At 40.2% G+C, this 24,091-nt stretch overlaps 1 non-coding gene across 1 annotated transcript; it reads right to left on the bottom strand.

The window, feature by feature from the left end:
- Positions 1–2,402: 2,402 nt before the first annotated feature.
- Positions 2,403–2,475, bottom strand: TRNAV-AAC (transfer RNA valine (anticodon AAC)). The gene has a single exon. It is a non-coding gene; the product is annotated as a tRNA-Val (tRNA).
- Between the last annotated feature and the right edge of the window lie 21,616 nt (positions 2,476–24,091).

The raw sequence follows: 24,091 nt of genomic DNA, 5'->3' as shown, positions 1-24,091 counted from the left end.
GTTTTCCCCCTAAAAAGCACTAAATAAGTACACCAAAGAAATAATGTATCAACATTACCATTTCAGAAAAACATACATTCTTCAATTTACTCAAAACAATAGTTTCCTAGTCAGAGAAAATCACATGGAATATATTGGAATTGTGTGACTTATTATAGTGAATGCAAATGCTTTGCTATGGGTTCCTGTATCCAGTAACAGAAATTGTTTTTAAGATCTTCAAGCTGTTGGGTGCATGAGGTATCCTCACATGTTTCAAAGTCCTCTCATAAATTAGCCTTTATTTTGACCTGTAAGTGATTTTCTGTGCAATGATATTTTTAAGGCCAGTTTGAGTGCAAAATCGCCATAATCTCTTGAAGGGTTGAAACATTAGTGGATAAAACTGGGCAGAAAGAAAAATGCACCTTATAAAGAACGACTTCTTAATACCCCTCCTTTGCCACCCCGACCCACTCTCAAGACGTCTCTTCCGTCTTTGTCAACTATAATAAGCTTTTATGATATTTCATGTCAAAAGGTATTCATTTACTTCCAAATTGTTTATTACTTATAAAAGCTTACTTTCACTGTTCAGCTGGAATATTTTTCTACCTGTAAAGATCAATTAGGGGTATCCAGTTGGAATGGAATGCACCATAATCTTTCCCATTAATATGAATGGAAATATTTTATCATTTAAAAGTCTTCTCACTTTGCCATCCAGTTTTCAGGTATAACTTTAAGTCACTAAGTGAGAGATAAGTGTGTTTATTGAGGAAACACTTGTAGAGAAGACTGGTGTGCGCCCTGCCCTCTTGGTGTTTCACAGTTAAGCTGGGAAGATGGTTGAATCGTTTTTATTTTCTAGAGATGTGGCTCTACCTGCCTGGAGTTGCTGGAGAGAATCCCCTCACAACGTATACGTTTATCAAAACATCACATCGTAAACTTTAAATATCTTACAATTTTATGTGTCAATTATTCGTTGATAGATCGATCAATCGATAGATAGATAGATAGCTTCTGGTTTCTATGTTGGAAGCTGCTGCCATCACGGGGCGGGAGGGTCAGGTTTATTTCTCCAATGTCAGGCAACATTGGGCCTCCTCTCTCATAAGCCGTAAATAAACGGAGACCTAGGTTAGGCCCTCAAGGATACTGGCAGCCCCACGAATATCCCACCAGAAATTCTTCCATGATCCTCCCTGGTGCTCAAATTCAGACTGAACATAGGCAATACGACATGGCAGGCTAGAACCACAGGATTAGGGAATTTGGAGTCAAAAGTTGTGGTTAAATTCTGCCTTCACCATTTACCAGCTAAGAACGTTGGATAAGTCCCTGTACCTTTCTGAACACTTGCCTTTCTCAGCTGTAAAATGGGGACAATAATTTCCACCATATGGATTTGTCATGAAGTTCAAGTAAAATGCATTAAGAAAGGATTTTGTAAACAAACTGTGACTAGTAGCCCTTGCTAATTATCCTTGGCAGTCATTCATTCCTTCACTCACTCATTCGTTTATCTACCAGCAATCCTGTCTTGAGAACCTAACACTTCCTCTAACTACGATGAGTCATAACTAGCTTTTGTCCTTTAGGATCAGCTACTTACCTATTCCCTAAGAGTCCATGATTAGCCAAGGGTCCTGCTCCAGACTCCAAAGCCACAAATCTCCCTTTGTTCATGTCATCTCTTCACCAAGGCAAATATCTGCCAGACCTCCACCTTCAAGGAACTTCAATATTATAAAAAGATATAGTTCCCCAAAGCTGAATTTACAAAACTCTCAAAGTATAGGAAAATTCAAGTCATTTTTTTCTACACATTTTTCCTTCAAGTATATTACTCATACATGCCCAACAGAAGCTAAATTTATCTGCTTCTCCCAGCTAAGCCATCTGTTGCATGTAAACATCAATGATGCATGCATCTAGTTAATTATGGTTCTCAAAAAAAATCTGACAACCAAGGGACATTAAGTCTTAGGTGTTGATGCTGACATTACAGTGGTATGTGAAAAGATCTTTGTGTCAGAATGGATCTGTAATAGGTTTACCAGTAAAGGCAGAAAATTTGGAAATATAAAGAAAATATAGGTCTCATGAAAGGGGGCATGTACGTCAACACAGAGGGGCAGGGAATGAAACTTTTCAAAAGTGTCATTCATGTAATGGGAGAAAATCATTCTAAAGCCATTCAAAGGAAAATACAGGAAGCAAAACAGAATTTTTCAAAATCCAAACTCACATACACATTCTTGCCTTCATGAGCCCCTTAGGCCAACTACATATCCGTAATGAACTGTGTGTGGGTAAGTCTCCAATGAGGAGCAATTCTTTTGTGTGTGTGTGTGTGTGTGTGTGTGTGTGTGAGAGAGAGAGAGTAGGGGTTAATTAGGTTTATTTATTTTTTTTAATGGAGATACTGGGGATTGAACCCAGGACCTCATGCATGTTAAGCATGCACTCTGCCACTGAGCTATACCCTCCCCTCTCCCCAGGAACAATTCTACCAAATATGTTTTTATGGTACTCATTCTGCCAACAAACATTCATTGAATGTAAATTATTTATTGACCTAAATTACCATTCCACTAGAAGTAAATGGCAAGTTAGAGTAATGGTGAAATCAATAGCATCTCTAAAGGATATCACCAGCTTCCTATTAATTTTAGTGAATTTTCTCTTTTTCTCTTTCTTATAATACCAAATGAGGACTCTTTTCTATGCTGCATTTGAAAGAGACTCGTATTGGGGAATATCAAATCAATCTGCATAGACTGTTACCCACACTTGAACAAGTAATGATAAAATGAATACACGACATTGATTAATCCTAATTCTTAGAATAGACACACTGGCAGCTGGTGTCAAATGAGAGGCAGAAAACATTGGCCCACACTTAACGTCCCGTTAAATGCTAGAATCCAACCAAAGTCATGTCCTCAGTATCTTCATATTGAAAGCAATGAACCACACTCTTTATTCCTATCAAAGCTTAGTCTGGGGAATTTGGATAATTCCAGGCTATACGCCACATGAAGATCGCAGACTTGCAAAAATGAATGAGGTCATTTGTTCTTAAGTATGCTGACAGAGAGAAACCCACAGACTCAATACAGTAAATAAAAAATTATATGTGTTTTCTCTCCTGCTTTACAAGCTGCATTCCCACCCCCTAAAGAAAAATCTTGTCTCCATAAGGGATGCACTTAGATTCCTATCTCTGCTCTTCACTGAAGGCACATTTGTCATTTTATATCAGCAATAACCGCTGAAGTAAAGACCTTCAGACCATCTTCAGCTCTTCTACGTTGCAGGAAAACTTTCAAGTGTTTATAAAGTGTATCTTCGCTATGAATATTAAAAACCTATGTTTACATTTTATTAATTTAGTGTTATTCTAAATGTTCACAGGAAACTCTAAATGTATGTTTAAAATTAGTTATAATTTTTTTCCAAGCAAAAAAAGATAGTAATACTCCTGTATTTCTGTTCATCTAGGACACCATGAATTTTGAAAATTACCATTGGGAGAAAAACAGAGTATCACATTAATTGTATGTAATTATTTCAAAAGCATCAAAATATTAGGGGGTCATGTGCCTTTTATAAATGTGAATTGTCAGATTTTGCATTTGCTCAAAGAAGGGACTACCTAGCAATGTTTGTAAATGTGAAGGATGTGGGTGCATATAAAAATTCTGAAAACATGCACTTCACTGATCTAGGTGTCCAGATGCATTATAATGGGACAAGTGACGATCAGAGAGATGTTCTGTAAGAATTATATATATATATATATGTTTTATAATTACATGTATACATAAATATATTTGTTTTTCCTTAGTTTTCACAACAGTCTGAACAATCTATGTTTGACAATTGGGAATGGGTAGAGAAGTCTCTGTAAACTTAACCGAGAGCAATGTATGCAATTTCTTTGGCTGACTACACAATATATTTGGATTTCATTGATCTGAAAGGTTTGGCAGTAAATAAGACCAACACACCTGAAGTTCCTATTAGTGAATCAGACCAGACTTGACTTCCCATTGAGACTCATATGGCTACACTGGAACTGGCAGTCTCAGGGCAGCTGACTTGGTGCAGAAGTCGACTGGAGCAAAGATGAGGAGGAGATACAGAGGGGTACTGTTGAGTAGAGTGGTGGCTGGTACCACATCTGCAGACCCATTGACTAGCTTCGAAACTTCATTTTGAAAACTGTTTACTGACATCCTTACAGCACAGAATACATAATTGCCTTCTGAAGCATTGCTAATAAGCTCCTGCTTGGGTAAAATAAGCAAAGAGCTGGGTTGTTTCCTACTTGCTGTGTTTGTTTCCTATTGATGCTGTAACAAATTACCATAAACTTAGCAGTTTAAAATAACACAAGTTTATTAACTCACAGTTCTGGGGATCAGAAATCTGAAATAGGTCCTTGGGCTAAGAAAAAAGGTGTCAGCAGAGCTGCATTTCTTCTGGAGGTTCTATGAGAAAAATCTGTCTTCCTTGCCTTTTCCAGTGTCTGAAGGTTACTTGTATTCCTTGGTCATGGCCCCTTCCTCCCATCACTCCAGTCTCTCCTTCTGTTGTCACATCTTTCTCCTTATCTGCTTCTGTCATGACATCTCCTTCCCTATCTCTGACCCTTCTGTCTCCCTCTTTCCCTTATAAGAACCCTTACGATTACATTGGGCTCACCCAGATAATCCATGATAATCCCCCCATCTCAAGGTACTGAATTTAATCATATCTGCACAGGCTCTCTTGCCATGTAAGGTAACACAGGTTCTAGAGATTGGGACATGGACATCTTTGGGGGCCATAATTCTGTCTACCATACTTGCTTCCTGTCTTTCTTCTCCATTCCTTTTAAAATGGGAGCTCTCAAGTGATGTTCTGTGGTCCATTGGCAAATAGCAATGTTGTCTGAACTCCAATAGATCTTCTGTTACACTACTATTTGTAGTGTGGCAAAGTCTAGACCTCAAAGTGTGCTCCTCAAAGTGTAGGAAAGCAGATCAACACCACTTAGAACTTGTTAGAAATACATATTCTTGGACAAAAGTCCGAAACTCTGGGGATATGGCCCAGCAATCTGTGGTCCCCCAGATAATTCATGCTTAAGTTTGGGAACCACTTACATTTACAGACTTACATTTCTGATATGTATTATTTGTGTTAGCCTTCATTACTTTAAATCAGTGTTTGTCACGTCTTTTTAGCTCTAGTGAGCTTTACCAGCTGAACCAAAGATGCACATAGTGGATAGGGTGAGTAGGCCTTGAGCTCTTTTGCTAGGTCAACACTTCCAAAAGACACCAAAATCTCATGGGAAAGCCATTTATATTGCATTTTCCAATGCAATATGGACCCCAAAAGTTCCAATTTCCCTTTTTTTTAAAATACATTATTATATTTATTTTTTCCAGTTTTCTTGAGAAATAATTGACATACATCATGGTATAAGTTTAAGCTGTACTGCGTGATGGTTTGATTTACATATATTGTGAAATGGTTACCACAATCTGTTTAGCTAACATCCATCTTCTCATACAGATACAAGAAAAAGAAAAGAAAAAAGGAAAAGATGTTCTCCTTCTAATGAGAACTCTTAGAAATTACTCTGTTATCAATATTCCTATATATCACACAGTAGTGTTAGCTAAGGTCAGCATGTTGTCCATTACATCCCTAGTACTTATTTATCTTATAACTGGAAGTTTGTACCTTTTGACCACCTTCCTCCAACTCTCCCCCACCCCCATTTTCTTTTAACGGTTCTTTTTCCACAAAGATTTTCCTTGGAGAGCCTCAGGCGTTCACAGGGCCTGTTTGGTATGGGATGAAATTAGATAGTGCCTATTGTGTGTCAGGAATTCCATAAATTGTTTCTCATTTAGTATTTCATCACATTCTTCACCTCAGTTTTATAAAATAAATGTGATGAATTTTCATTTTAAATATGAAGAAACTGAGGCTTTAGAGGGAGGGACAGGATTCACATCCATTTGTTTATTCACAGTATACCCAGCAAGACACAGCATGACTAGTTCTCAATGAAACAAAAGAGGAAAGAAGGGAGAAAGGGAGGCCCCTAAGGTCACAGAAGTACTAAGTAGAAGAGACAGGATTCAAAGCCATATCCATCTGATTTCAATCCCAACTTCATTCCATTATGCAACGTTGCCTCCAGTGAATGTGAGCCTGTGTGTGTGTGTGTGTGTGTGTGTGAGCGTGTGTACACCCATATATAACTATATGTAGATCATGCCCTATACTGTTAACAGAGGATTACTATAAATGTCGAGCTTAAGCTAGTAACCATGGATTGTAACTGGTTATTATCAGTTTTCAGTTTAGGTCATGACAATATACCTGTATCCACTGAGGTACCAGGGAACCTTTTCAAACACATAGACAAACAGAAACCCAATACAATTAAAAAAATAAAATATCAATTATGCATCAGTAGTTAGAAACACATCTTTATGTTTTCGGCTTATTTTGTATGTGTTGCATAGGCTGAACCATCTTCAAGGAGGAATGTCTATGGTGAATTTTCCTTTTCCCATAAACATCTATGCAAATCACCCATTCATTAGTTATACTCTCATTTACTTTTGTCAAAACACATATTTCATAACATAAAGTTACTTAAAATGTTGTTGATACTTTTGGAAAAGCTGATTCCACTCGAAGATTTTTATCATAAGTAAATTACACGGAATTTTCCATGGAATGTGTGCACATGGTGGCAACAGTTACTTATCAGTCATAATTGATACATTAGACTTTCATGCCTCCAGTGCAGGGATTCATAACCTGGAGTCCATGGATGAGGTGATCCAGGGACAAAATTCAAGTCATTGTGAATCTGATACCACCAAAATCTATGCATTTTATTTTAGGCATTTCAAAACATTGATTCTGAGAAGCGGGCCATAGATTTCAGTAGACTGCTAAAGAGGTCCATGGTACAAGGGAAAAAAAAACCCTGATTTAATGTCTCTATTTTATAGCAGATAATGTAAAATCAATGTTGCATGCACACTTAACTGTATTCAGTTATTTAATTCAATTTACAAAGAGTTAATGAACACAACCCTTATTCTAAGCATTGTTCTAGGTGACCAAGAGAATTTTCTTCTTTATCACGAGAAGTTTGCTGTTCTTTCAAAAAGTTTAAAATTTATTCAGAAAAATATTTTTTAAAAGTAAAAAATGTATGAAAAGAACCACTATATTAAATGACTAAAAATAGGGTTTTAAGAAAGATCTTAAAACCAGTGATCTTATACAGATTCCCTCACTTTGTTTAAAGCACAGCATTTTTTACTAGAATGAAAGAAATGATTGGCTGGGGGGCAGATTTATGCATTTATATTTCTGGTGGAAAATTCATTAACACTAAACATTCTCTAATAGAACTGCACGTGAGCTTTCTGCTGTAAGTGTTTAGCAGGGTTGTGCAACTAGACAATATTTGATTATGCTTGACACTTTGGGCATTAGTCTTGCTAGAAGCATTGCTTAAAATTCATAACCAGTAGTTGTGGTGAGATGCTACAGAATATGATGGATGTGTGAATTTGGAAACTCTTAATTTTTATAAGTGATTAAATACTGTAACATGAGCGTCAAGATTTAGGATCATTTCCCTGTAACTATGGTCTTGTTATAAACCATAAATTTCCAATTGATGAGTATAATAAAGGCATATATATACACATATACAATTTATTCTATTATTCAGTCAGTCAAGTGTCATATATTTACTATAATATTTGAATAAGCATACTCATTCAAGTATTTACTCAATAAATGTATTGAATATCAACTCTACTGCGAAGCACTGTGGAGGATATACAGTAATTACTGGGGAACTCTTAATTTTTCAGTGAACTTACTATCCACAGGAACCAGACACATAATCAAACACAATCCAAGTGCCAAGATGATTAGTTCAGGCCGCAAAAGTTTCTTTAGGAGATCAGACAATTAGAAGTTCACTGTGACTGGGAAGCCTGGGGAGAGGTTTGATTGTTAGAAGTATCATTTTTCTTTTTCACATCTCTGACCAGAAATGGAATAGCAGTCAAGATGGATAAGCTGACAGAGAGGTAAAAATGGGATGAAAGAGAGTATTTTTCAAAATTTTGCCCCCAATATAAACAAGTCTCACTATGACCTCCTTACAGATTCCAAGACCATGATTGTGAAATTCATTGGCAAAAGAACTCCAAGTCTATCGTGAATCTACAACTTATAAAGCACAGTTATATAGTAGGATACAGTTTATGAATGCTTGAAATGAAATGTAAAGAACTACGTAAAAAGGATTCATTACTAAAGAAACATAAAGTGTGAGAACCATAAGGATTATTAAAGACAAGAATATAACCAGGCAAGTGCCCAGGCTCAGAAGGATCATGCGCAGCCTGAGTCTATGGGAAGGGGGAGAAGCCAGAAGCAGGCAGGACACAGGTAATGGGAATAAGATAATGGTCCATGGCCTTTGTGCAGACATCTGTACATCTTAATCATCAGTGTTCCAGGACTTGTAACAAACACAGGCTCAGAACAGTGGTGGAATGACACATATGCAGAAATCCAGGTGTTAGAAAGTAGGCAGAGTAACCAAGGCAGAGTATCCTTTTCGAAGAGGACCCCAGGTAATGGGTTTGGTTTGAGTAGATAGCATAGGGAGTAGGAAAATCAAATCAACTAGGTATGACTGTATTTATTCATTTATTCATATATTCATTCATTTAACAAACATTTATTTACTGTCTACTATGTGCCAGATACTGTCCCAAGCACCAGGTAAAGAGCAGTAACCAAGACAATGTCCTTGCCCTTGTGAAGTTTACATTCTAGTCATTCATTATTTGCTTCTTTTTAAAATTCCATTTAAAACTCAATTTTAAAAAGTGATGATATTCAGGACTCAGACCTATGGATTGTATTCCAACTGCAGTGAAACATGGATATTTACATCTTTTGAAAGCTCCCATGGTGAATCCAATGTGCAACTGGTTCTGACAGCCATTGTCCCCAGATCAGTCAAGATAGGTTATGTTCTGCTGCAGGAACAAAGGCCACTCAAATTTCAGTGGCTTGAAACTAACCATGTTTATTTATCCTTCATGTTACATGTGTATTGCAGGGCTACAGGGCTGCCCTGCTCATCATGATCATGCTAATGGAGCAGCTACCACCTCAGATGTTACTGATCACCATCCAAGAGGGAAACAGCGCTCTGGAGGCTGCCACTCCAGGGATTAAATTCTCCTCTGGTCTGAAAGTGACACATATCACTTCTAGTCACAATGCCTTGGCCAGAACTAGTCACCTGAAACCACCCATCTATAAGAGGGCCAGGAAGTACATACTGTCATGTGACCAGAAAGTAGAGGAAGCCATGAATAGTTGCTGACCAACAATAATATATTATCATTAGGGACAGGCATTAAGGTTAACCATTGTTGACCAGCATTAATGACAATCACTGTTCACTATCACTAAAGATGATCATTAAAGATAACCATTTCTGACCAGCATTTAGGATAACATAAGAATAAGCATTACACCGACCCACATTAAGAGTAACTACTATTGGCCAGTGTATCCAGGGTTGTGTTAACCAGCATTAGGACAACGATTATGAACCAGCATTAATGATAACCACTAAGGAAAAGCATTACCTTGACCAGCATCAGGACAGCCATTGATGAACAGCATTAAGGATAACAACTTAGGATATCCTTCAGGCCAGGTAACTCAAATCTTGGATTCGTGGTCTCCATGTAGCCCATCCTGACCCACCAACCTCCCCATCTTGGCTGTATTTTGAACTACAAATTGCCCTGGCCCGTGCTCACCACCCAGGAGACATGAGATAACTCGCTTTTGTATTTCCAGAGCCTCATAAGTTCAGTTCCACCACGGTATGCTCCGCGAGGACTTGAAATGATCTATGTACTTTGCTGAGAGCGAGAGCTATGATTTACCTTGGAATCCCAAGCATGTAGCATGGGGTCTGGCATGTGGCATATGCTCAAGAAACGTTTGTTGAATTCATCTCCTAGCAGCCAACTTGCAGACGACTCCATTTTCCCTAAACTTATTCCTGCAACGGGTGACACTTCTCTGCCCTGCACACAGTGTATGCGAATGCCCAGGCTGATGAACTGTTTCCACTTAATTCCCTCGATTCCGTGTTCGACAGAGGTAAACACAGCGATGCCTCTGCCAATATGTAGGTGTGAATTTACTCATTGAATTAAGTCTCTGCTGTCAATACTAGGGAGACTAACTCCAAACAGCAGCAGAAGCACCCATCTTATTATGAAATACAATCCTGGAAACGTGTTCATCATAAATACAAATGATTCGCCACCTTCCCAAGTCTGATAATATTTCCTTACAAATCATAGCACAGCAAAGCCCTGGAGATTGATACACAGTGGAAGAGCCACGGTATTTTCAGATTCTGCCTCTGGTTTGTGCTCTCTCTCCCTCCCTCCCTCCCCTCTGACTACCTCTCTCCATCCTCTCTGTGTGTCTTTGTCTCTCTGTCTGTCTCTCTTTGTCTCTATGTCTCTCTCTTTTTCTGTGCCTGTGTCTCTTTCTCCCACCCCGACCCCACTTCCTCCCTCTCTCTTCCTCTCCCTCTCTCTCTGTCTCTCTCCACAAGCCCCTCCTCTCAATGCCTCATTAGCTGGATAACTGTGTGAATACCGCTTTAAGGATATATTATATCCTTCATCTCTACCTAGATAATAGAGTAAAAACCAGGGAAATTGCTCTCGATGGAACAAAACTCATTTATCACCAATAAACAGCAGCTGCTGATGCTTGATAACAACGCTGTCCCTCAGCACACTGAAATATTCATGCAAGGCTGTGCTAATATCAGAACATGTTACGCTAAAAATGCTTGATAAACAGAAGTGGGGATATAGGTTGAAAGGGATGCTAAATGAACAAAGATGGAATCTTTTTAAACTGGAGAAATACAAGCAGGTATCTCACCTCTGTGATACTGGTGGTGAGGCTCTCGTCGGATTAGGCAATTATTAAGCATCACAATTATTAAGTCACACAAAGAAAAATCAGGCTAAGAGATAAGTTTAGACAGTCAAAATGGTCCAATTCTCCTCCAGCTGTATTTCCTACCTTTGAAATACCTTTTGTGTTTAACAGGGAAGTCCATGCATAAGAATCCAATGGACTACATTAATGAACACTGAATTCATGTTCATATAAAATCTATTCTATATTATTATGAATTCATGTTTATATCTATCCCAACAGGGCGTCCTTTTGAGATTTTTCCCCCCAATTTATAATCTCTTTCATTTTTATGCCAGAAACTGGTACCTGCAGCCCCCAGCCATAGCGAGGATGTAACCTGAAATAGGATGTCTATGTAGAGCACTGATCAGCCCTTCAGGCAGTGAACACATAACTCTGGCCATGATGGCTCCATCCTCCAACCAAATGTTCTTTTGTCTTCCTAGGATATTTACTTTCTTCCTGTAACAGCCCTTCTTCTCTTAGAAACTGCTTCTTCCTTTACTTCAAATGTAGCTCTTTAGGGCCACCAAGTTTTTATATCACCCTATTCCCAAAGCTAGAGTTCATTGGTCGAGAAGTGGCCACTGGGCCCAAACCAGGACAATGTAAGTTCTTCCTGATGCCTTTTCTAGTTGGCACTGATTGCAAAGCTCCCAATTTGGTAGTGAAAGCTACAGAATATGATACTTAAGAGCAATCGGCAGCCACGTTCCCTGACTCATGGAGGAAACTTGTGTGCTGGGGGGGAAAGGCGAAGCCAATAGGTAGAGATAAAAGATGAAAAATAATTTCAATAGTGTTTGTAGTGGACATTGTCAGCATCCGACCCATATGCCTCTGGGAGCTTGACCGTTTCTGTGCATCCTTTGCCCAGCTTGTGTGCGTTTGCGTCTAATGGTCTACATCTGTGACTCTGTTAGGACAACAGCTCTCGGATTACTGGAGCTTCGCTGTGCTTTGGAATTTAATGATCCACACCTGTGACTCCTTTAAGCCATTCTATTGGCTAATGGAGCATCTTTGCTCTGACACGTGAAGCCAGAAGTGCCCGGGTTCACGTTTCCCCAGGGTGGGGGTGTGGGGCTTCCTGGTGCAGGCTTACGAAAACCACCCTCCCTTGCCGCCAGTCGGAGCAAACTCTGAGTTATAATTTCTGCTTTCTCTGGAGCTCCCCTGCAGGATCAGGCTGAAGCTGGGACCTGGCTTGGAACAGCATATTTGTTTGGCTTCCTCCTCTTCCCTGGCCCGCTTCTCACACGCCCCTCCTGCTTTCTCCAAAGAGCACGAAAAACAGAAACCAGGACAGCATTCAGGTGAGTCACTGGTCCCAACCATCCTTGGGGCTGTTTTTACTTTACCTCTGAAGGTTGCTTACTGAGGTATCCAGCGCCTTTCAATCCTGATTTGAATAGAGGTTCTGTCATTTGCAATCGAAAGAGACCTGAGTAATTCAACAACTGAGAACCCAGTTCGGTGGACTATGGTGTCCAAACGATTATTCTATAGAACATGTTAATAGGAACAGAAAAGTTTATGTGCTTATGGTTTGGCGGGTCTTTCTAGCTCAGAGTTGGGTAGTCAACTCCATATAAATGGTTGAGTCAATTTATATATCGCCAAAAATCCAGAAATAGCTCGAAGTCACCAAATCAATAAATAGTATTTCGTAAAAGTTTATTGGGCATATAAGAACACTTCGTGAACTGGGAACCTCCAAAAATAAAAACTGATATGAGGCTCATGGGTGTGAAGTTACAGGGTGTCTTATAAAGTGAAATTGAGCAAGTTAATCATCTGTTTTGTTTTTAGTGGAGGTACTGGGGAATTGAACCCAGGACCTCGTGCATGCTAAGCATGTGCTCTACCACTGAGCTATTTCATTCCCTCAAGAGTAACTTATTTAATCTTTACAATGATTGGTTATTACAAAAATAAGGGTTTCCAGGTGGCAGGGGATTGGTTAAAAGTGATTATTTGGTACCATTTTTAAGATGACTTAAGTTTCCTTTATGATTGTCGGAGGCATTTACAAGAAATAACCTAAGTTCAGTTTCACTTCTGTTGATGAAATAAGCTAGGTTTTGTTTTGCTCACATGGCTTAAATGGTTTTGTCTGTTCCGGGAATTCTCGCGTCCAGTCTCCATTTTATATTTCATTTTAACAATATCTAGATATAGTTCCATTTACCATTTAACAGCCTTTGAGACAGCACAGTAGAGAAAAGTTGGCTCTGTTGATCTATGTAGTTTTACAGAAACTGGTGTAGCAGAATACTAAGCAGGGTATTAATAACACTTCCGATCTTATTATGATTATAGACAACATGTGATTTGCAATGAATTTTAAAGGCCCAGGAGAAGTTTACTGATGCTAATTATAAGAAACATTTTGACAGCCACCATCTGGAGCAATGCTTAAGTGAATATAAGCTGCTAAAAATTAGTTTAATATGATAACCAGTTTATTGGGCAGGTGACAGAAATATCTCTCTATTAACTACTCATCAGGGGTTGAGATCATTTGCTCATACTTTTCTAACATTTCCCTCCCCTTTTGAAAAAAGAAGGCACAACCAACAAAGACCCAGACTGAAACGAGTTACAGCTTTGGGACTAATTGGTGCCTGATTAAAGCTATTCAACCATGACCATGTTGTAAAGTAGAAGCAAAAATGGGGCCCTGGCAGGAAAACCCATAATTACTATGACAAAGAAACAGCAATCTCAGTGCTAAATTAAAAATGGAAGTGTTTCGCATTTTCTTGAGAAAGGAGGTTCCGTAAGACTGTCTTTTACTCATATAAATAATCTGTCAAATTGTTATTAAATATTAATTTTAATATTGGAAAAAGTGGCTTATGCATCATTCTCATGTAATTATTAACCATTAATTAATGCATGAACTTCAAAATAATTAAGTAACAGCATTGATACAATGTCAGTTCACAAACCCAAGCTATATATTAGGGAATTTCAGATACGCAGACTCTGTTTTCTGCGCGATTTATAACAGAAGTAGAGTGGAGGTGTGGGGACCGTGGTCATCTTTCTAAGGTGTTTTATTCAGAAATCACTCTTCTAGTAAAGCAGACTTAAGGTATTAAGCCAAAGCCTTCTGTATGTTTCATTTGCAAATGAAGCACCTTGATGTAACAACTTCGCAGTTCTTCATCTTGTTTTCACAAATATTTCAAAAGGAAGGAAAGCTCATTCAGTGGTACTGATGCATTTTAGCCACTTGGATTGTGCTTTTGTTCATGATCTAGGCTGCTATTCATTCGTTTGTTCATTGATCCATTCACTCCTTCAATCAACATTTGGCTTCCCACAGTTTTCAGGCACTGGGCCTGTCATGATGGCTAAGTGGGTAAGACAGAGCTCCCTCCATCGCGAAGTCCACCCACAGGCCAGCACTGGAGACAGACAGCATGGGACAACCACCAGTATGGTGTGATAAATGCTCAAGCAGACGTGCAGAACAGAGCTTAGAACACCTCAGTTGGAAGGAAAGGGAAAGGGGATGGTAGGTGAAACCGTAGGCATCTAGGAAAGGGAAACATTTTTGCCAGCTGAATTTGGTCCTAGATGGAGAACAAGATTTTTCCAAGTACCAAGGAAGAATGAACTTTCTGCAGGTCCAGTGACCCTTAGAAGCAAAGCCATAAAAGTGTGGAAGCATAGGAGGCAAATACTGAGAAACTCTGAGTAGCTTTATCCAAAGTTGACAAATCTATAGATCCCTTAGATCTGGCTAGTCAGCACAGGGAGAGAAGGCTAGGACCAGCATGTTTGCAAGCTAAATTAAATTTGGTTTTTGTGCCCCCATGCTGCACCCCTGTAGAATAGTCTGTTGATTGGGGAAGTTTTCTTGCCGCAGTGAAGGGTCTAGAGTGCACTCGTGGTAACAGCACACTCAGCCCTGATGCTGACTGGCGGTGTGATGGGGACAGTGCTTTGCATCCCTTCGTGCTGCTTGGGCACTTGAACTACACTCTACATATATGAGACTTTTGAGCTTAGAAACAGGCACCACCAGCCAGTGAGGCTAGGGCTCTTCATATAAAGGCATAAAAGCAGTCTTTGTCAGGATTAATTAAGTGGCTGGACAGAGAAGACCTCATTAGTAAAAATTTTCAGTATCTGTAACTGGAAGGGATAGGAAAAGGCAGGCTCGAGCACAGCTCAGCATACCCAAAGGAATGAAAATTCTCTGGCAAAGTTGTAAAAGCAAGACAAAGACAGTAACCCTCAAAATTTAGAAATTGCTACCTTCTCTTCTCTGTGTTTATATTCTAAATTCTCTATATCTGATGAGTCAGTACTGGGAATGTAATATGCAACATAATTAACATAATTAACGCTGCTATTTGCTAATATGAAAGTTGTTAACAGAGAGTAAATCCAAAGAGTTCTCATCACAAGGGAAAAATGTTTTTCCTATTTCTTTTAACTTATCTCTGTATGAAATGATGCATGTTGACTAATTTTGGTAGTCACTTCATGATGCATGTAAGTCAAATCATTATGCTATGTACTTATAAAACTGGAAGAAAATAACTCTGTATCTGAAAATGTACCCAAAATTCATCTAAGAGTAATTAGGGGCCTCCAACATGCAGACACTGGTGGAACACTTCCAATTTTAACCTTGGTTCTCAAGAGAGCATGTTAGAATCTACTGGAAACCATAGGATAAAACAGGTACATCCTCCTCAAATGTCAATTTTACTTGATGAAAACTACCTAAGATATTAATGCCTATAGTATAAATTTGTATGTAGAATTCACTTGACATTTCATGGTAAAACGAAAGACTTCAAAGAGGCTCTGAATTTTCCGTGGATACCCTAGCACTCTGCCGTTAGGAGAACGTTAGAGAAGAAATTTGAGAGGCATTTCTTTATTTAATCCTAACAAGTATGTGATGCTTCCTATGTTACCCTTGAAGAGGTTAAGGTTCACAGAAGTTATTAATTTGCCCAAAATGTTACAGCGCCCTTAATTAGAAGATTTCCACTGATGTTTTAATCTCAGCTTGAACAAAAATAAATGTAAGACAAGCACATAGAGACCAACCTTAACTTCTGTGTCTAGCGTTATATATTAGCACTCACATTTCAAACTGTCATCTTCTTTCACCGTTTCTGTCTAAACAATAAAAAATAAAAACATGTAACTAAGTGTTCCGTATGTACTACAAACTGAAAACTTCCAAAGCTCCTCATGTTGAACCATTTCCATGGTTAAAACTTATCCTAAGTTTTGTGTTGTCTTTGGAAAAATGGCACTTAACTGCTGCCATCAGGGATGCCAGTTCCTCACACGTTAATTTTACTCACTCAGAGAGATTAAGCAATGAGTCCAAGCACACACAACTGGCATGAGTCCGCCTAATTTAAGAAAGCCTTCAGAATATGAAAACAAATACATGTATGTATATGCATGACTGGGACATTGTGCTGTACACCACAGATGGACACATTGTAATTGGCTGGACTTCAGTTAAACATTAAATAAATATTAATTGTACCGCTAAAAAAATAAATAAATACGAATTCACGAAAGAAAGAGAGAGAGAGAAAGAAAGAAAGAAGGAAAGAGAGAAAGAAAAGACAGACAAGAGAAGGCAAAGGCAGGTTCCGGAGTGACTGATGTAACAAGACAAACCCTCCAAGGAGCTATGGGCCACAGAGCCTAAGACGTAAGAACTCCTCTAAGGGAACGTACTATCTGGAGAGCTGGGACTTTTTGATCCTTTTAACCCAGACACATGGCAACACCATTGATAGGAAACATTGCCATTTTTCACCAGCAGCTCTATAGTTGTTGACCCTTGGGCTTGCTCAGGAATGCATTCAAGATGCTGTCTTCCGGCAGTCAGCATCCGTAACCTCCCACAGTATCCAAAAGGCTGGAAGTCCAGAAGCTACATTTACTCAACTCCCTTGACACTAGTATTCTGGGTGTGCTATAGGTTTTGCCAAGTGGATATATTCATAGGAGATACAGAAAGCATGGGAGAGATAGAGGTCATTCTTTCTTTGTTCTTTGGGCATAAAAATATGGCTCAGCACATACGATGTTGACTGGATTTCATGGTCACTGTAGTAGCTTCCTGGTCCCTGCACTGCAGTCATGTTGGCATATAACCTTGGAGTCAGCCTAGAAAGAGCCTCCTGATTTTGATCCCTTTAACCCTTCCTGTAGTTCTCTAAGCAACTAATTCCCTGTATTAAATTCCCTTTTGGCTTGAAATTCCTAAAGAGGTTTCTTCTAGGGAACATGATGTAAATCATGTCTGTAGTGCCACTATGAGTTGTTACTAGCAAAAATGCGACTTAAAAGGCCAAACACAGGGATCTGAAGTTAGGAATGTGTTCCTTCCTTATTTTCTGTTTTATTTAGCCAAAGATGACCCAGGGCTTTTGTAGGATGGTTGTAAAATGGCTCTTTCCAGTGTTGGGTATTTCCCATTCTCACAATATATATGATCTGTTTTCTGAAGGTGAGTACCTATAACAGTGATTCTATTCTTGTATATCAAAGCAAATTCTCATCTCTGGCTCTAAGTTAGTATCCCTCGGGGTCCTTAAAAATGTGATACGCAGGGCTCCATATCCAGAAATTCTGATATAATTGGGTTTGGTGGAATCCAGGCATCCAGTGTTTTGTAAAAACCTTTCTGGTAATTCTAAAAGGCAACCAGGGCTGATGACAACTGGACTAGACCAAACCACAGCACTGCAGTTGAGCCACACTGCAGAACACTTTCACAGTGCACAGAGAGAGCCCAACACAAAGCCATGTCAAATGCTCTAGTGACAGCGTACTCATGCAGTTCAGATGAGGATGAGAGCAGTGAGGCTTGCAGTTGTCCAGGGATGATCGCGGAAGAGTGACTCAGGCTGAACTTTAAACAGTGAGTGCACAGGTGGAAGAGAAAGAAGGGGGTATCCAAGCAGTGGAAATATCCAAGATAAAGGGACAAAGCAGATATGAGCATGTTACCGTTGACAGGAGATGTGGGCAGTTGAAAATCGACCTGGCAAGAGGGGAGTATGAAGGCTGGAGAGTGGAGGGAGGGCACAGATTACAGAGGGCCTCAGAAGTCAGCCTAAGGGGCCTAAACTGGAAGCACAATGCAATTGGAAGGTCAGTGAAAAGGATGCCCTGGTCTTCGGTCATGACGGATGGTACCATCTTTGGGAAACTGATATTCCTGAACTGACAAGTATTTCAGCTTGATGATGAAAGCTTAACTCTGGATATAGCGAGACTCTTGGAATGGAGAAAGATGTGAGAGTAACTTGGGGTTTAAGCAGCATCACAATCGTCTATCACCTGTTCTGGCCTGAGGTTAATGATTCTCACAAAATCCTCAGGGAAGAGTGAGCCTATGTTGGGGAAGTCTAGTCTTTCCTCATCATGTGACCTCATATTTGTTTAGGTGACACCTGTCACGAACACGGTCGGAGCTCCACCTAGATCCCCTGTGATCCCTTTTGGCCATTGCAGTGCATGCCCACTCTGGTTTCTGCGGGCCTTTGTGTCTAATGCCTTCACCTGTGGATCTCTTTGGAGGACACCCCACCAGCAACTGGAGCTGTGTTCCGTGCTGTGGAGACCCACAGTGTCTGGGGTTGGTGTTCCCCACGTACTCCATTTTCCTGGCAGCCCTCAACCAATCACTGGTAGATGCCAGAGTATGAACGCCTAGCTCCTTTCCTCCAACTTGAGACAAAGTCTAGAGCATAAATCTAAACCCTGGATCTCCCTGCAGGATTAAACCAAAGCTAACTGTCAGGGAACCTTGCCCGAGACTGGAGGCTTTTATGGCGTTCTCTCTTCCCTGCCCGGCTTCTCCAGTTCCCTAATCAGTCTCCCCTAGGAGCACATCCTTAACGTATCATGCGCACAGAAATGCTCACCGCAGGGTCCTTTCTAGAGAGAGCCCAGCTTGGGCTAGCACGCTACCGAGGTGCTCTTACACGTGCCGTGTTGCCTGTACTCACTGTGGGCTTTTGTTGTCCTCTCCTCCACATCAGATTTTTAATGGATAACTTTTTTTTAAGTACCAGGATGAAGCTGAGACTCTGACTTGGGAGTTTGTCCAACAAGTCAAAATAGTTACTCTCTATTTTTACCAAATCTGAAGTTAGAAATCAGTACATCAAACCCAAGCCGTAAATCTGATGTTATTGGATACAGAAAGGATCATTTTGAAAAGAATCACCACTTAGCAGACTCTTTTCCATTCATACCATTCTCAACATTAGTATAAATGATTTATCTTCCGTTTCACAACCAACTGTGTTGCTATAAAAAGCTCAGAATCTTGACCATAGTTCTCTATTGATAGAACATTTTTTGCAGATTTAATTGATTCATCACCCAGTTTTATATGCCATTCTAAAAAAAAAACCTCTCTTCTGTTCTTTAATCTGCCCGAAATATTGTGTAAATAATTTTTGTTACACTAGACAAAATTCTGTCCATATTTTCTTTCACAGCCACATGCAAATGCACATGCACACACACACTCCACATTCTTCTCTGAACAGAGGCATCTTTGTGCACGATGCTGTACTTCACGTCGTAGTACCCAGCTTAGTGCCTCGCATGTAAGAGGCATGTTAAGAGGAAACATATTTTTTGAACTTGCATCATCAGCAACATTGTTTATCTCCCTGCACCCCATTTCCCATTATAAACCCCATGATTAGAGTAAGGAAAACACTGCCTTATCTAGGAGGAGGCTGGGGTGCCTTGGGAATCCGTCTCAGACAGAAAGGAGTCCTCTCCTCCTGCCATGGGAGGCCGTGGGGAAGGAGGAGAAGAGAAAGGAAAGCAGGAGAACACGTGCCTTGCCTTCCCTGCTCGGGGTTGCATCCTGCAGTGGAGAGGTCTGTCACATGGTCTGAGAGAGAAGTTGAAAACTGAGTGGTTTCGGGGGGCAGAGTGTGCTCCTAATTAGGAAATCCTGAGATGACAGACATATAGGGAAGGAGAACGCTTTGTAGAGTGGTCCCCACGTGACTCTTGTGTATCGCTACCCCCCCCCCAACTTCCCCTATGTGGAATGGATCTGAAAGTTTCCAGATGCTCCAGGGAGGGACCAAAGTGAAGCATAAGAGTCTAATGGGGAACTTTCTATGAAGAGTCTCTGTGGAGGGGAAAGCAGCCTAGTATCTGAGCCATAGAGGGAAGGCCACTCAGAGAGTGGATGAACGGAAGGATGAGTCAAACCTTGAAGGGTGCGCAAAACCAGAGAATCTAAGTGGGACCCAGGAAGCAAGGAGAGATGGCTGACTCTAACAAGAAGATGGGCCACAAGATGTCCAAACCATGGACTTCAGCAGTGCATGCCAAAAGGCAGCCAATTCCAGGACCATAGCAAGCACAGTCCAGAGTGTACAGTAAGACCTATCCAGGAACCAGACCAGCCCTACCAGGGAAATGGCCCGAGTCCCCCACTGCTCACTCCCAGCCCTGGGAGGGCTGCAAACTTCCCCATCCAGCCACAGCTGGAGAAGAAGGATGAGCAGGAAGACAGCCTGAATGGGGAGCTGAAATTTGAATTGACTGAATATGTTATGAAATGGACTGAATCATATAAAAGGGATTTAAACCAGAAGAGAGAAAATCTGTTAACTTTTTTCTCTTGTATCAGTTATCTATGTGCATGCATAGTTTTCTATTACTGCTATAATATGTTATCACAAATTTAATGGCTTAAACAATGCGAATTCATTATCTTACAGTTCTGGAGGTCGTAGGTCTTGACACAAGTCTCACTGGGCTAAAATCAAGGTATCATCAGGGCTGCATTCCCTTCTGAAGGTTCTAGGAGAATATCCATTTCCTTGCCTTTTCTAGAGTCTAGAGGTCATCCGTATTTCTTAATTCATGAGCCCCTTTTTCCATCTTCAAAACCATTCTCCCGCAGTCACATCTCTCACTCACTGACTAGGAAAGGTCTCCACTGTTAAGGACTCACATCAGCAAATTGGACCCATCCAGATCATCCAGAATAACCTCTCCCTCGCAAGATCCTTGACATAATCATATCTGTAAAGTCTCCTTTGCCTTGTAAGATAACGTTCACAGGCTCCAGGGATTACAGTGTGACCATCTTTGGGTGGCCATTATTCTACCTGGCATGGGCCACAATGATGGGGAGATATCAGAGGTCAAGCATGAACACTCAAGGCCCCTGAAAGCAGAGACTCAGAGTGAGCATCCTGCCGTTTCTACCTCATTCTATTAGCCGGGGCCAGAGTTAAAGTAGGAGGCACCGCAAGGTTGCATGGCAAAGGGCCTTCACTTAGGGAAGGGAGAAGAAATACAGCCATTTCTGCCACCTTCTCACCTCCCACCCCCATCCCGTATCACTCCTGCTAGCAAGCCAACTCACTCCACTTCATGCTTGCACATTACTAAATTGAACCTGTGTTGTAAAGTACAGAGATACAATAAATGTTAATGAATAGAATGGATTTTAATTCTACCATGAACAGGATGGTTATTAGATGAGCCTCTCAGAGCTGATGAGAATATAAAGTAAATGAGAATAATATACCTGAATCATCTTTGTTTATTCGGCCACTTTTGCTAAAGTGATCATGTTTTCTGCTTAACCATCATCACAATTTTGTGGCTTCTGGTCAGCTATTCCCCACTGATAAATGGAGCATTTCCTACACATCCATGAATTTAAAAATCATACAATCAGCCTAGGCAAATCCTGGATATGGTGGAAAAAGCAAAAATAACAGACTAACAGAGAAGTAGATAAAACTATTTGGAAAATAGTTTTAAAAAGTAATTGGATTTTCTCTATTTTTTTAATCATGTTTTGAGCAATTTTTCTTTTTAGTTCATAGCAGAACTGAGCATATTTATTTATTTATGAAAGAAAACTTTTATATGTTAAAGTTTTATAACAAAGAAACTTTTTAAGATTATATTTATTTTTTCTTGAAATATATTTATTTTGAACAATGACCCAACATGTTTCTTTTCTAAGAAGATCAAGGCAAGGGCAAAAAACAGACATCATGTGAATCTATTTGGAAGCAAATTTTGATTATTTAACTGTAACAAGGAAGGCCATACTAACATAGTGCCTCTAATTGACTGGTTTTCCACTGCAATCAATTACTTTATCTGTCATTGCAACTGATCATCTGACAGTGCATTTTTCTCTGCCCCTCCCTGTTCCTACATTTTCCTGTCCATTCACTATATTCACTGCTGGGTGTCACCTACGACTTCCAGCCTCACTCCTGATATGAGCTGCTCATGACTTGGGCATCCTCCAGTTCCACTGGTCCCAGGGAGTGTGTAGTTAGATTGGGATGCCTACACCATGAAGGATCCTGTATGGCAGTGCTGACCCGAGGTATCTGGTGAACCCTCAAAATCATAGCTTCCCATCCACCTCTCCCATCCCAAGTCATCCCATTGCATCCCTGATATGTGGGTAGATAAAATGAAAATCTGATGACATCACTCCGCTGCTTAACACTCTCCAGTGGGTTCTCATTACGGATAAAATAAAAGCCAAAATGCAAAAGTTGAGCCACTTCATGCCCCTCCGAATTCATCTCCTTTGACACTCTTTATTCACTCTTTTCCAGCCACACTGATCTTTCTGCCTCAGGGCCTTTGCACTTGCTATTTCCTCTGCCTGAAACCCTTGTTAATTCAATTCACAAATAGTTCATATATGTGTCAGGCACTGTTCTAGTTTGTGTAAACTAAACACACGAAAACCCCTGCCCTACTGAAGCATACACTCTCTTTCTCAGGATTTTTTATGGCTGCTTTCTGAGTCTTCTCTGGCTTTTGTAGCTAAAGAAATTCATACCTATAGTCTCTCTATGCCATAAGTCCCTGTTGTTTTCTTCACTCTTACCCATGCAGAAAATTATTTGTTTATTGCCTGCCTCATCATTTTAGACTGTGATCTCCATATGTATCTTGCTCTTTACTGGTACCAAGAACTGCACAGACGGTTGGAGAGAGAGGAGGTACACAGCACGGTTCACTAGACTCCGTAATTGGTACATCAGAACTCAACCGCTGCTTAGATAATTTTTCCACAGGAAATGCATCTATTGGAATAAATTATCATTTATTATAATTGCCCAGTAAAGTTATGTCTACCAATAATAGAAAGTCCTAGAGTCAGTTTTAGAGATGGTTGTTCAAAAACTTGTTTACTTCTGAATATAACAAAGTGATTTTGGATAAGATGGGAAAATCCAGTCCTTAGGAAGTTTTTTCAAGGCTGTCATTGTCAAGACATGTTGCCAAGACATGCAGGATTAAAATGCCCATTCATCTCAAGCAGGAGTGGGCAATCCTTGTTAGGTTAGCTTAGGGACAAGAACATCGGGGCTCTAAGAGACTGGAGATGGTGGAGTTATGGGTAAACTCCTAGCCTTGTGGAGGTAAGGCACAGTAAACACTACCTTGGCATCTCCTTTCTCTCCCTACCTCTCTACCTTTACTGGTGGGGTAGCACAGTTGTAGAGTTCAACTCCTCTTAGAAGCAGCGTAAAAGCCAAGAATAGCACTTCCTGAATGCAGATAAGCCATGTCCTTTTTCAAGGTTGTAAGTAAGACCGATCCCATTCCCAGGGCATGACTAATGCTGGAATGCCTTCAGATCTAGACATTTCTGTGGGTATGTGGAGACTTCCTGCTTCCCAACTGCACCCAAAGAAGCTTCCAGTCCAGCAGTGGCAGTGTGTGCTTGGTCTTGTCTTCACAGCAGAGGAGAACTGCATCAGACTATCCGATTACCAGCAACACCATGAGACAAAGACAGCAATAGAAGAGTGTGGGACATGAAAAAAAAATGCTCAATATCACTAATTATCAGAGAAATGCATATCAAAACTACAATGAGGTATCACCTCACAGGTTCAGAATGGCCATCATCAAAAAGTCTATACATAATAAATGCTGGAGAGGGTGTGGAGAAAAGGGAATCCTCTTACACTATTGG

Source organism: Vicugna pacos, chromosome X (assembly GCF_048564905.1).
Source record: "Vicugna pacos chromosome X, VicPac4, whole genome shotgun sequence".
NCBI classification, from domain to species: domain Eukaryota; kingdom Metazoa; phylum Chordata; class Mammalia; order Artiodactyla; family Camelidae; genus Vicugna; species Vicugna pacos.
The sequence above is the reverse complement of the archived record's forward strand: the minus strand, read 5'-3'. Positions and strand labels throughout refer to the sequence as shown.